At 41.5% G+C, this 14,266-nt stretch overlaps 1 protein-coding gene and 1 non-coding gene across 6 annotated transcripts in view; one reads left to right on the top strand and one right to left on the bottom strand.

Annotated features, from left to right (window-relative positions):
* The window catches only part of MDM4 (MDM4 regulator of p53), a 51,734-nt gene extending 48,020 nt beyond the window's left edge, over positions 1–3,714 (bottom strand). For all 5 annotated transcript variants that reach the window (XR_007130669.1, XM_047751927.1, XM_047751928.1 and 2 more), the window contains exon 1: positions 3,579–3,714. The gene's annotated coding sequence lies outside the window, so the exon portion shown is untranslated. The remainder of the gene's footprint in view (positions 1–3,578) is intronic.
* A 10,437-nt stretch (positions 3,715–14,151) lies between these two features.
* On the top strand, positions 14,152–14,224 carry TRNAK-UUU (transfer RNA lysine (anticodon UUU)). The gene has a single exon. It is a non-coding gene; the product is annotated as a tRNA-Lys (tRNA).
* Positions 14,225–14,266: the final 42 nt, after the last annotated feature.

Here is a 14,266-nt window from a genome sequence, read left to right as displayed (position 1 = left end):
TGACATATCTGTGAAGTGCTTTAAAATAGTTCATTAAAGGAGCTTTCTGCTAGCTCAGCAGGTTTAGGCTCTGACATCGTCACTGCTGTGACTTGGGCCACTGCTATGGCAGGTTTGATCCCAAAGGCTTTCTTGCAAGTTTTTTCACTTGCTTTTAAAAGGACTCTCCTTTCAGAGTGATGTGCTTATTGAAAGAGAAGTCAATCTCACCACTTCCGTCCAGGGTTTGATCCCTGGCCAAGGAACTTCCACAGGCCACAGGCATGGCCACAAAAATAAATAAAAATAAAAATAAAGTATTCCATTAAAAAGGTGGGAAAGGGAGTTCCCTGGTGGCCTAATGGTTACAGACCCAAGTTTTGTCACTGCTGTGGCTGGAGTTCTATCCCTGGCCTGGGAAACTCCACATGCCAAGGGCACAGCCAAAAAAAAAAAAAAAAAAGTTGGAAAATTTAAAAATAAATAGTAGTGAATTAAAACAATAGGTTTTAATTACCTTTTTGAATGGTACAGGGCAAAGACATAAGAAATCACAAAAGTTCCTTGTGTTTATCTACTGTATCTTGAAAAAACTAGAAATCTTAGAAATACTATTCCAGTTACATTAAAAGAATCATTATCACTAGCCTGTACTGCTTTGGTTCTCTGGAGATGGGATTCTTTGAGGCTAATAATAAACCCTAGGGATGAGTACAGCGAGCTGAAAAGAATTTGCCTTTTAAATGAGCAAGAGAAGAAAGGCCTTTTTGCAGCTTTTTTCTGCTTGCTCTTAAAAGGACTCTCCTTCAAGAGGGATGTGCTTATTGAAAGAGAAGTCAATTCCACCACTTCAGTCCACAATTCAGCAGAACAAGGAATATCCCCAAGGCAGGCCAAGATACCCTGGTTTTTCAGGGCATTTGAAGAATGAAGGACTATGGAACTACAGAGCTGACTCAATAGGCACTCCCACTCCTAGAAACTCATTCCCCTCACTGAATATGTGCACATAAGCTTTCCTGATCGTTTCCAACGTACCCTCCATTCCATCTTGGTACTCTTCTCAAGTCTCCATTTCTACCATTCAATACCTACCATGATGAATGATGAACTCAGTGTCTTGAATTTGTCTAGCCCTTTACCACTTATCTCTCAGAGTTTTTCAAACTACAAATTGTATCCCAGTTGGTCTTAACCTCTCCTCTCTTAATGAAACAGAACAGATAAAAAAATAAAAGTGAATAACAAAGGTTTAAGTTTTGTTAGGTAGAACTGTTTCTGTATTGAAAATAGCCAACATTTAACACACTAAAGCGTCTTTGTGCCAGGCGCCCTTTAAAGCACTTTATATTCAATAACTCAGTTAACCCTAGCAGAGATCCTATAACGTAAGAATATTATTGTCCTCATTTTCAGAAGAGTGAATTGAAGCAGGGAAGATAATTTATCCAAAATCCCAATCTTAAGAGTCCAAGCACTCTGTCTGCAGAGCCAGCGCTCTTAAGTATTACCCCTCCTATGTGTTCTGGGTCACAATATAAAATTTATTTTTTTGCTAGGAGTCATGGTTAAAAAGTTTGAAAGCCACTGCCTTAGCACCTTCTCCTCTTCTGTGCTCTATTTTCCATTCCTGAAAATTCTTACTCATCCTTCTACTTAGGTCAAAAGTTACTTCCTTGGTCAAGGCTTTTCTGACTCCCAGAGCATCTCTATTAAAACATTCACCACACTATATTTATGGGGTTTTTTTGTCTTTTGTTGTTGTTATTGTTGTTGTTGCTATTTCTTGGGCCACTCCCGCGGCATATGGAGGTTCCCAGGCTAGGGGTTGAATCGGAGCTGTAGCCACCGGCCTACACCAGAGCCACAACAACGCGGGATCCGAGCCGCGTCTGCAACCTACACCACAGCTCACGGCAACGCCGATCGTTAACCCACTGAGCAAGGGCAGGGACCGAACCCGCAACCTCATGGTTCCCAGTCGGATTCGTTAACCACTGCGCCACGACGGGAACTCCCTATTTATGTTTTTGTGTGTTCCCTACTGCACTGAAATCATAAGAGAGTACACTCTTACTGATGACGGAAGAGTGGTTTTTACCCTAAGAGTCCAAGACTCTTACACCTCATCTTCAAATCTCTACCTTTGAATTCAACTGTGATTTGAAGACTCATTAAAATAAAAACCTGTCAGAAATCAGCAGGCATAATCATTCTTTTCTAGTCTTTAAAGCCTTAAGGACCTCTATTAAATACTGCTGTCTGATTCCCTTTCAACTAATTACATAAAAGTAATAAAACTAACTTTCTAAAAAAGAAATTATTCAGATGTTGTTTTAGCTCTTACCAGGTCCGTTACACACCTAAAAAGGCGAAGCGTGTGTGTAGCAAGAGTCTGCAAAACAAAAACTATGCTGGGAGACACCCTAAAAATCCATCAATGGGGAACTGGTTAACGAAATTTTTGTACAACCCTATTAGGCGGGACTATACCAAAAGAAGCATTACATGTATACGTTAGGGATAGCTGTCCCTGATGTTGTTATTCGAAAAACTATAAGATGCAGAACAATACATACAAAATGACTCTACTATGGTTTAAAAATGTGAATATGTGCGGAAAAAGCGAGGATGGACATGATAGCAAGTAGTTAAGGGTAGCTGGCTTGAGGAGGGGACAGGTTAGGGGCAAGTTTACTTCAGTACTGTGTGTTTCTTGTTTTTAACAACCGGCAAGTATATTATAGGGTTTTTTTTTTTTTGTAATTATACAATAAAACGTTGTGATCCTGACTGTACTGTTACTTCTAAACTAAATTAACTTTTCATAGCAGGAATGTAGGAGAAGGGAGGGGTCTAAACCTACACTGAGATGTAGTAATACCTGATACCAAAGAGTACCAAGTATCTTTGATACTTTCTCCAGGTGCCAATATCCCCAGGCATGAAGGAGCTTCCCAACTAAAAGATCTTTCCAGTTAAAGGAAAAGGGCAGCAGCACTTTCCCCGGGTGTGGTTTTAAAACAGCGGTTTTCAAACTTGAGGGTGTACAAGAATAAACTGGGAAACGTGCTGAGGAAATACATACTCCCGACCCCATCTCCTGATCATTCTGCTTGGGGGAAGCCTGAGTGCGGGCCTCAAACGAGCATTCTTCAAGCAAGCACTCAGCACAACTGAGACAGATAGTCGGCAGCCCTTGAAAACCACTACCTTAAAATCTTGAAGACACCTCAATGTCATTCTCTCCTCCTCCCTCCCACCTTTCCTCCTAGGTGCCTCGGTTGTTTTCAAATTTTGCGTCAATGTATTTCGATTTTAGGTTTGTAACCTGTCGGCCGATCTGCTTCACGTCACTCCACCTCCATTTTTATCCTCCGCGAATCCTCATCATATAACCCTTCCCCATCAGCCCAGCCCTTCTTCCGCCCAGTGGGACCGTCCCCACGCCGCCACCCACGCTCCTAGCTCCTCCCGCCCGTAACCCCCCCACCCCACCCCGGGGCCTGCAGAACTGGCCGCGCCGCGCCCGCTCCCCACTCTCCAGTCCCCCACCTCCCGCCTCCCGGCACCCCGCGGACGAAACCCTAGAGCCACACCTTACGGCTGCTCCATGAGTCGCTCCCCCGCCGAGTCCGAGGTGGGGGAGGGGGCGCCAGTCACAGGCCCTAAGGCCTCGGCAGCATTTTGAAAAGGCAAGTAATGAGGCCGCAACTTCCGGCCTCCCAACCCATCTCGCGTAAGAGCTTCCGGTGAGGCCTCCGGAAACCATAGATGGACCAACTGGAGGGCTAGAGAGCTAGAAGGCTGGGCCACCTCTACCATAGAGTAGATCCCCAGGCGGAGGAAAGAGAGCCTCAGGACCTGGACAGTTAAAGAGTTGTGAGGTTTCAAGAGAGAGCAATTGAGGAAGTTGCAAGCGCTTTTCATGTTTCCAAACACATAGTGGGAGTTTAAAAGAAATTTAAAAAATTTTAAAAAACTGGGAGCGGAGAAAGCCGAAAGCATAATCAGAGGCCACCTTTTCATCTCTTCAGAAAAATGCCAGACTTTCTATTCTACAGTGTTAACTTATTCACCTTCCCAGAGGTGGCTGCAGGGAGGAAACAGCTCCCCAGTGTTGTCGCTAATCGGGGAAGGATAGGACTAGTATATAAACGAATCACTAGAAGGTACGTGATAAATGTTAAAAGAGAGGTGCAAAGCACAATGAGGTCATCTAGCCTAACCTCTCCCAATACAAAAGTACGTTCAATAAACCTCTAAGGCAGGCTGTCTTCAACCTCTGCCAGTGCCAAATGGCACCGCCTTCCCCAACCCCCCATATGTCATTTCGTTTATTTTAGGATGATTTCAGATGTTAGAGGAATTTCCGAGCTGAAATATTTTGCCATTTCTGCTGGTTTCAGTTCAGCACTTTGGGGAAGAGTAAGCCTTCACTCTTTCCAGTGTAAGTACTATTGCGGTTTTCTGCAGACAGCTACCATCTCTCGTCTCAAACCCTCTCTTTGGTTTTTCTGCAGGCTAAAAGTCGCATCATAACTTTGATCTATTCACTTGCAGTGGCTTCAAGCCCCCTTGCCACCCTTCTGAACAAGCACCTGCTTGTCCTATTTAAAATGTGGCTCCCAGAACCAGATACACAACCAATGCAAAATAAAGTGGGGCAATTACCTCCCTTAATTTGCACATTGCACCTTACTCTATCTCTGACTTAGGTGGGAGATCCAGAGTTCTGTAAATGAGCTGAAGCATTAATTCCTTTTTTCACAGTTGCTCCCAGAGAGCTTGAAGTCAGCAACCACCCCCCAAAAAATAGTGCTTTTTTAAGTGAACCACTGTCAACTATTTCTCCTCTCTTTTTCTGTAATTATTTTTAATTTTTAAGACGTTCCCAAATAGGAGTTTGTTTTGTATCTTTTGAATGGTATCTGGTTGGTTTAGATCCCTTCCTACCGCTCTCCAGGACCCGTGGAATTATGATCCTGTCATGCAATTCAGTTTAAGATCAACAAACATTTGTCGAACAGCTACTGTGTGCCAAGCACCCTAGAGGATTCTAATACAAGTGGAATCTGGAATCTATCTAGAGGAGGAGTCAGACCATGCGGGTAAAGAGAACGTGGCCAGTGAAATAATGCGCTGCAGTTAGCCTTGCCTGGTGAGTCAAGAGAGATTAGCTCTTTCACTTTTGCATTTTGCAAATTATTGATTAACACATCTATCTTATCATTTAAAGCCTTGATAAATATATGTAATAGGGCATGATTTGGAATAGAGCTTTTCCCCTCATGGTTGATTGGGATTCATGATAAATTCTTCTTCTTCTAGTGCTGTTCTTAAATCAATGATCCCAACTAATAGAGGTCAATATCTGGCAACAGTTCTCTGGCCTTTCCCAAGGAATTCATAAAACGTCAACAAATGACATGGTATAATGAAAATAAACCATAATATGGTATTTCTTCTACCCGTCAAGTAATTTTGCCAAAAAAGAAAATGAAATGGGCTTAACAAGCTCATAACTCAAGCACAGTGATCACGACTTCCTTCTCTAAGAACTCTGCTCGCAAACCGCTTATTTAATAAAGAAACAGGAAATCTGGGTGTAGTCTAGCTATTCTAGAAACCAGAAAGCTACACAGATCTTCAGTTTCCCAATCTATAAAACGTAAAATGGCTGAATCAGATGACTTAAGGCCCATTGCAGCTCTCAAGCAATTAGAAGCCAATGTTACTGGTCTATAGCTTTTCATAAAACTTACATAGAACTACTTCAGACATTCAAAAAAGTGTAATGAAAAATACCCCCTTTTCCCTGGCACTTTTCCTGTAGAACCACACTTTACCTACACAAAAAGTTTCCTATGGTCCCTTCTCCTATGGCATCTCCCTCCTTTAACTGCAGAGGGAACCATTGTCCTGAGTTTGCTATTTACTCCTGCCATGCATTTCTTTAGACTTTTAGAATTTATGTATGCATGTATTCTTTTTTTTTTTTTTTGTATCTTTGCCTTTTCTAGGGCCACTCCTGCAGCATATGGAGGTTCCCAGGCTAGGGGTCGAATCGGAGCTGTAGCAGCCAGCCGACACCACAGCCACAGCAACTTGGGATCCGAGCCGCCTCTTCGACCTACACCACAGCTCACAGCAACACCAGATCCTTAACCCACTGAGCGAGGCCAGGGATTGAACCCACAACCTCATCGTTCCTAGTTGGATTCATTAACCACTGTGCCATGACAAGAACTCCTATGTATTCTTTTCAAATACTTCACACTTAAAAAAATTTTTTTTCTTTTGGAGTTCCCGTCATGGTTAAGGATGCTTAAGAATCCAGCGTTGCCGTGGTGTAGGTCGCAGATGTGACTCGGATCCCGCAGTGTTGTTTTTTTATGGCTGCATCTGCGGCATATGGAAATTCCCAGACTAGGAGTTGGATAGGAGCTGCAGCTGCCAGCCTGTGCTACAGCCACAGCAACGCGGGATCCCTGAGCTTTGTCTGAGACCTATAACACAGCTTGCAGCAATGGGAACGCCCTAAAAATTTTTTTTAATTGTCTTCAAGTTTGCTGCTCTGTCTGTGTACATAGTTTATGTCCCAATCTCCTTTTCTTATAAGGACATCAGCTATATTGGTTTAGGGCCCACCTATATGACCTCATTTTCCCTTAATAATCACCTCTTTAAAGGCCTCTTAGCAAATAGAGTCACATTCTGAGGTCCTGGGGCTTAGAACTTCAACATATGAATTTTGAGGGAAATACAGTTCAGCTCACAACAGTAATGAATGCACGACAATTGCTTGCTCTACAAACAATGCTACTATTAGCAGCAGCCTTTTTTTGTTTTGTTTTGTTTTTTGGTTTTTGGTTTTTTGGGGCTGTGCCTTCAGCATGCAGAAGTTCCTGGGCCAGGGATCGAACCTATACCACAGCAGTAACCAGGGCCACAGCAGTGACAATGCCATATCCTTAACCTGCTGACCACAAGGTAACTCCTTAACAGCCTTGTACTTGTCTCCTTGTATACTTTAGGGAGAATTATTGGGTCACATGCACACTGTCAACTCTATTATATGATAAAGTGCTTTCCAAAGTGATTGTAGATGTATACACTCACGATAGGAGTGTATAAGAATTGTTGCTTCACATTTTTGCCAAATTTTTTTTTTTTTGGTGAGGAGAGGGCGCACCCATGGAATATGGAAGTTCCCTGGCTAGGGGTCATATTGGAGCTGCAGCTGCCAGCCTGCATCACAGCCACAGGAACAGCAACTCGGGATCTAAGCCGTGCCTGCAACCTACACCATAGCTCACAGCAATGCCGGATCCTTAACCCACTGAGCAAGGCCAAGGACTGAACCTGCATCCTTATGGATACTAGATGGGTTCAAAACCCGCTGAGCTACAATGGGAACTCCCCAGATTACTTTTTTAAAAATAGATGTGAGGAGTTCCCGTCGTGGCACAGTGGTTGACGAATCCAACTAGGAACCATGAGGTTTCGGGTTCGATCCCTGGCCTTGCTCAGTGGGTCGAGGATCTGGCATTGCCGTGAGCTGTGGTGTAGGTCGCAGACAAGGCTCGGATCCCGTGTTGCTGTGGCTCTGGTGTAGGCTGGTGGCTATGGCTCCAATTAGACCCCTAGACTGGGAATCTCCATGTGCCGTGGGAGTGGCCCTAGAAAAAAAAAAAAGATGAGAAATGGTTTCTTGGGGTGGTTTGATTTATATGTCCATGATTAAGCAAGACTGAGCATTTTTTCATATTTGTGAATTATTGTTCATCTATGATTTGCCCATATATTTTGCCCATTTTTCTATTAGTTTGTCATTTTCTTATCGATTTATAGGAGTTCTCTATATAATCTGGGTAGTAATCTTTATTGATTATTAATATTACAAATAATATCTTCAAATCTATAGCTTGTTTTTACTTTTTGAATGTTGTCCTTTGATAAACAGGGTTTTTTTTAATGAAGTCAACTTATTAATTATTTTCTTTATGATTTACTTTTGTATTGTTACTATTTAAGGGGTTTCTTTCTTGTCTATGAGTCATAAAGACACTTGCATATTTTCTTCTGAAGGTTCTAAAGACTTGTTTTTCACATTTAAAACTTGTTTAGAATTAATTTCTGTACATAGAGTTCCAGTTTTATTTTTTCAATTTGAATAACAAATGTATGGCTCTATTATTGAATCTATAAACTGAGTTTATACGCTCTTGAATTAATCTTTCCTTCCTATTTAACATAATTGTTGAGGGTTTGGGACGGGGGGGCTTTAAGAATGAGTAGGATTTCAAGAGGCAGAGATGGGAGAAGTCCTGTGAAGAAACATAGCATTAATAATGAGGAGAGGGGGAGTTCCCGTCGTGGTTCAGTGGTTAACGAATCCGACTAGGAACCATGAGGTTGTGGGTTCCATCCCTGGCCTTGCTCAGTGGGTTAAGGATCCAGCATTGCCGTGAGCTGTGGTGTAGGTTGCAGACGTGGTCGGATCCCGAGTTGCTGTGGCTCTGGTGTAGACCGGTAGCTACAGCTCCGATTAGACCCCTAGCCTGGGAACTCCATATGCCGCGGGAGCGGCCCTAGAAAAGGTAAAAAGACAAAAAAAAAAAAAGGAGAGGGATGAGGAATTAGAAGATTGTCTGAAAACCAAGAAAAGTCCACTTTGATTGAAGTGTTGATTACTGTGTAGAAGATTGGCGTTGTATTGAATCACACCAGCCTCGTGTGGTTTGAAATGTGGCAAGTCCAAGTGGAGATGTGCTGTAAGTGTAAAATACACACCAAATTTCAAAGACGTAGTAAGGAAAAAAAAAACATAAAATATATCATTAATAATGTTTTGGGGAGTTCCCATGTGGCACAGCAGAAACGAATCTGACTAGGAACCATGAGGTTGTGGTTCGATCCCTGGCCTCACTCAGAGGGTCAAGACCCGGCGTTGCCGTGAGCTGCGGTGTAGGTTGCAAAGGCAGCTTGGATCCTGCGTTGCTGTGGCTCTGGTGTAGGCCAGCAGCTGTAGCTCTAGTTAGATCCGTAGCCTGGGAACCTCCCTAGGCTGCTGGTGTGGCCCTAAAAAAAAGACAAAAAAATTAATGTTTTGTATTGATTAGATGTCAAAATAATAGTATTTTGGATATATTGTGTTGAATAAAATATGTTATTACAATTAATTTCACCTGCTTCTTTTTATTTTTTTTAATCTAAATCTGTTCTTTTTTTTTTTTTTTTTTTTTAAGTTTTAGGAATGCTAGCAAAGTAGGCTAGGGCCAAACTGTGGAGTATTTTGAACGCTACTATAAAAACTTCTATGTGTTATTCCGTAAGTAGCAGGGAAGAATCACAGAGTTTCAAACAAAGAAAAGACAGTCTAGGCGTTCCCGTTGTGGTTTAGTGGAATCAAATCCTACTAGTGTCCATGGGGGTGTGGGTTTGATCCCTGGCCTCCCTCAGTGGGTTAAAGATCCAGCCTTGCCGTGAGCTGTGGTGTAGGTTGCAGGTGTGGCTTGGATCTGCTGTTGCTGTGGCTGTGGTGTAGGCCGGCAGCTGTATCTCTGATTCGACCCCTAGCCTGGGAACTTCCATGTGCCACGGGGGTGGCCCCTATAAAAGCAAAAAGCAAAAAAAAAAAAAAAGACAGTCTAATATTCCTCTTATGATGACTCAGCATCCTGCCTGCACACAGCCAGTTTTAGAAACCATTCTACCATTAGCTTTGTGTGATTGATCAGCTCCAGTGATGTGATTCTCAGAAAGAATACTTAATATAGTAGTCCTTGCTATTGTTTTAATGTAACATGAATGGAACCAGTCTAATGTTTGTTCCTTTGAGTGAGAAATTGGAACATTAATGACCAAAATTTTAATAGTTCCCCATTGCTTAGGGGATAAAGTTCTTTTTGGCCAAATTAACTCAATATTGTCAGCTTTCCAAATCCTCTACTTCTCCCTCCACTCCAGTCAAATATATGCAAAGCCATAAATCAGAGCAGCATTTTTCTTAGGTCTGTCTCCCAAGGCAATAGAAATAAAGGCAAAAATAAACAAATGGGACTTAAGAAAACTTATGTTTTGCACAGCAAAGGAAACCATAAACAAAAAGACAACCTATGGAATGGGAGAAAATCTTTGCAAATGATGCAAGCAACAGGGGCTTAATTTCCAAAGTATACAGACACCTTATACAACTCAATAACCAAACAAAAAACAAACAAACAAACAAAAAACAATCCAGAAATGGTCAGAAGACCTAAATAGACATTTCTTCAAAGAAGACAGACGGCCAACAGGAAGATGAAAAAAATGCTTGACTTCGCTAATTATTAGAGAAGTACAAATCAAACCTATAATGAGATACCACCTCGCACTGGTCAGAATGGCCATCATTAAAAAGTCTACAAATAATAAATGGAGAGGGTGTGGAAAAAAGAGAACTATCCTACCCTGCTGGTGGGATGTAATTGGTTCAGCCACTATGGAAAACAGTATAGAGATTCCTTAAAAAAAAAACCAAAAAACTAAAAATAGAGTTACCATATGATCCAGCAATCCCACTCCAGGGCATCTATCCAGACAAAACTCTAATTTGAAAAGATGCATCCCAGAGTTCCCTGGTGGCCTAATCGTTAAGGATCTGGCATTGTCACTGGTGTGGCTCAGGTCACTGCTGTGGCACAGGTTTTCCTCCCTAGCCCTGAAACTTCCCCATGCCACAGGCATGGCCAAAAAAAGGGAAAAAACAAACCAACAACAACAAAAAACAAAGGGGGAGAGGAGAGATACATGCATCCCAGTTTTCATAACAGTTTACAATAACTAAGACATGAAGCAACCTCTATGTCCATAGACCGAGGAACAGATGAAGAAGATGTGGCATAGATATGCACAATGGAATGTTACTCAGCCATAAAAAAGAATGAAATAATGTCATTTGCAGTGATATGTATGGACCTAGGGATTGTCACACTGAGTGAAGTGTGAGTGAAAGAGAAAGACAAATATCATATGATATCACTTATGTATGGAGTCTGACATACGACACAAATGAACTTACAAAACAGAAGCAGACTCCCAGACATAAAAAACAACCTTATGGTTACCAAAGAGGAAGGCAGGAAGGAAGGGATAAATTAGGAGTTTAAGATTAGCAGATACAAACTACTACATGTAAAACAGATAAACAACAAGGTCCTACTGCACAACACAGGACACTATATTCAATATCCTGTAATAAACCTTATGAAAAAGAATATGAAGAAGAATATATATACATATATATGCATAACTAAATCACTTGCTATACATCAGAAACTACCACAAACATTGCAAATCTGCTACACTTCAATTTTTAAAAAACATGGTAAGCCTTATATACAGCATGACTATATGTGTTTAATAATATTGTACTATGTATTTGTATTACTGAGAGAGTAGACGTTGAATGTTCTATCGCAGGAAAAAAAATTTTGTAACAATGTGTGGTGGCAGCTGTTAACTAGACTCACTGTGTGAACATTTTGCAATATATTGAGTCATGTTGTGCACCTGAAACTAATGTTATATATCAGTTGTATCTCAAAAAAATTAATTTTTGTTGTTGTTTTTTGTCTTTGTGCCTTTTATAGGCCCACTCTCGCAGCATATGGAGGGTCCCAGACTAGGGGTCTAATCAGAGCTGTAGCTGCCGGCCTACACCAGAGCCACAGCAACACGGGATCCAAGCTGCGTCTGCGATCTACACCACAGCTCAAGGCAACACCGGATCCTTAACCCACTGAGCAAGGCCAGGGATTGAACCCGCAACCTCATGGTTCCTAGTCGGATTCGTTAACCACTGAGCCACGGATGGGAACTCCCAATAAAAATTAACTCTTAGAGGCATTCCCGTGGTGGCACAGTGGTTAACGAATCCGACTAGGAACCATGAGGTTGCGGGTTCGGTCCCTGCCCTTGCTCAGTGGGTTAACGATCCGGTGTTGCCGTGAGCCGTGGTGTAGGTCACAGACGCGGCTCGGATCCCGCGTTGCTGTGGCTCTGGCGTAGGCTGGTGGCTACAGCTCCGATTAGACCCCTAGCCTGGGAACCTCCATATGCCGTGGGAGTGGCCCAAGAAATGGCAAAAAGACAAAAAAAATATATTAATTTTTAAATATATGTTAAGCATTTGTCAAAGGGTGGATAGTGTCAGAGAGTGACAGAGCAGAACCCATACAGTCTGATCTTGTTACAAATTCGCTATAAAGTCTTTATGTGACTTCATGAATGCTTATGACATATCAGACACTATTCTAAATGATATACTTAATGTATCTTATTTAATTCTTCCAAACATTTTATTGTCCTGAGACAGCGAAATAGCTTATTCAAGATCACACCGTACGAGTAAGGTATAAAAAAAGGGTACCTAGCTTCAGAACTCAGGCTTTATTTATGTTGAGCATTTATCCTTTCAGGTTTTCAAGGTACATATATGCATTCTTTAAATTTTTTCTTTTTCTTTTTCTTTTCTTTTCTTTTCTTTCTTTTCTTTTTTTTTTTTTTTTGTCTTTTTGACATTTATTGGGCTGCTCCCACAGCATATAGATGTTCCCAGGCTAGGGATCGAATCGGAGCTGTAGCAGCCAGCCGACACCACAGCCACAGCAATCAGGGATCAGAACCGCGTCTGCAACCTACACCATAGCTCACGGCAACGCCAGATCCTTAACCCACTGAGCAAGGCCAGGGGTCAAACCCACAACCTCATGGTTCCTAGTTGGATTCGTTAACCACTGCGCCACGACGGGAACTCCTAAAATTTTTTTATTGAAATATAGTTGATATACAATATCATATTAATTTCAGATGCTCAGTATAACGATTCAGTTTTTTACAGATTATATTCTGTTTAAAGTTATTACAATGTAATTGCTCTAATTTCCTGAGCTATACAATATCCTTGTTGGTTAAGTTTGATTTGAAATGTTTCCAAACTTAACAAATATTACAATTTTTCCCAAATTGTGTTTTATAACATAATCGTTAATGGCTGCACAACATTCCTTATTAGGGCTGTACTATAATATTTATAGCCATTTATGTCATTTACAATTTTTTCCCCACTGGGAACTCTACCCAATATTCTGTGATAATCTAGATGGTAAAAGAATCTGAAAATGAATGGATGTGTGTATATGTATAACTGAGTTACTTTGTTGTACAGCAGAAATTATCCCAGCCTTCTAAATCAACTATACTTCAATAAAACTATAAAAAATGAAAAAAATTGCAAATAAAATGCCATGATTTTCTCTCCTGTAATAAGGTATTTTTTACATGCCAATTATTTCTTTAGGACAAATTCCTGAAAGTGGAATTGCTGGATCAGGGCAATCACTCCTAAAGCAGTTGGAATTAAATAGATGAAATTAAGGGAAAGCGCTGTCAGCTAAGGAAAACCCTTTAAGGGCCCGCTCTAAACCCACCATGGGTTATTTCTCCCCGCCACCAGGGGGCAGTGCTCAGATTATCGATCGCCGCGGAGTAGACGCACCTCCGATGCCAGGATCAATAAAATGTCTCTCTGCGGGCTTGTTCAGCTTTCTTCTCTGTCTTAATAGGATTTCTGCCTCCAAGATCATTGCTGGTGACCTACTCCAGGGTTTGCCTCACGTAAAATTACTTGGACTCCTTTAAGAGACCTACGGGAAAATTTCACTATCCCTCTGCAGGGTCCTTTCTCCAACTTTCTCCAACACACAGTCAAACCCAAAAGCTTCAGAACGGCATATCTGCATTCTCTCTTAGAGACTCACTTTTTGCTGTTATTGTCGGATTGGTTTTAGAACTGATACCCACTCTATTATCTATAGTATAATAGGTCTATTATTATACTTCAAAAGGGAAAAACCTCGCTGTTCCCTTAATCTTGGACCGGTTAGAGAGATTACAAATCAAAGAAGTCTATCTGCTAATGACATTGGTATATGTCTCACAATTTTTGAGTTAGCTGGAAAGGCTGGTCAAAGGTGCATGATTTAGGTCTTCCGTTTTTCTTGGTGCATGAATTGAGAGCTTTCTTGGATTTAAAAGCGTTTCACAAAATGCTGGCGGAAGGAATCGATTACACAAAGTTCCTCATTCTTATGTAAGGTACTGTAGCAAAGGCGTTTTTCCGTGGGAGCCCGGATAGCTCAGTCGGTAGAGCATCAGACTTTTAATCTGAGGGTCCAGGGTTCAAGTCCCTGTTCGGGCGCTGTAACTTATAGATTATTTTCGCTTTTCTTTCCCAATTACT

The sequence above is a fragment of the Phacochoerus africanus genome, chromosome 11 (assembly GCF_016906955.1).
Source record: "Phacochoerus africanus isolate WHEZ1 chromosome 11, ROS_Pafr_v1, whole genome shotgun sequence".
Lineage (NCBI taxonomy): Eukaryota > Metazoa > Chordata > Mammalia > Artiodactyla > Suidae > Phacochoerus > Phacochoerus africanus.
Note: the sequence above shows the minus strand (reverse complement) of the source record. Positions and strands in the feature narration are given on the sequence as shown.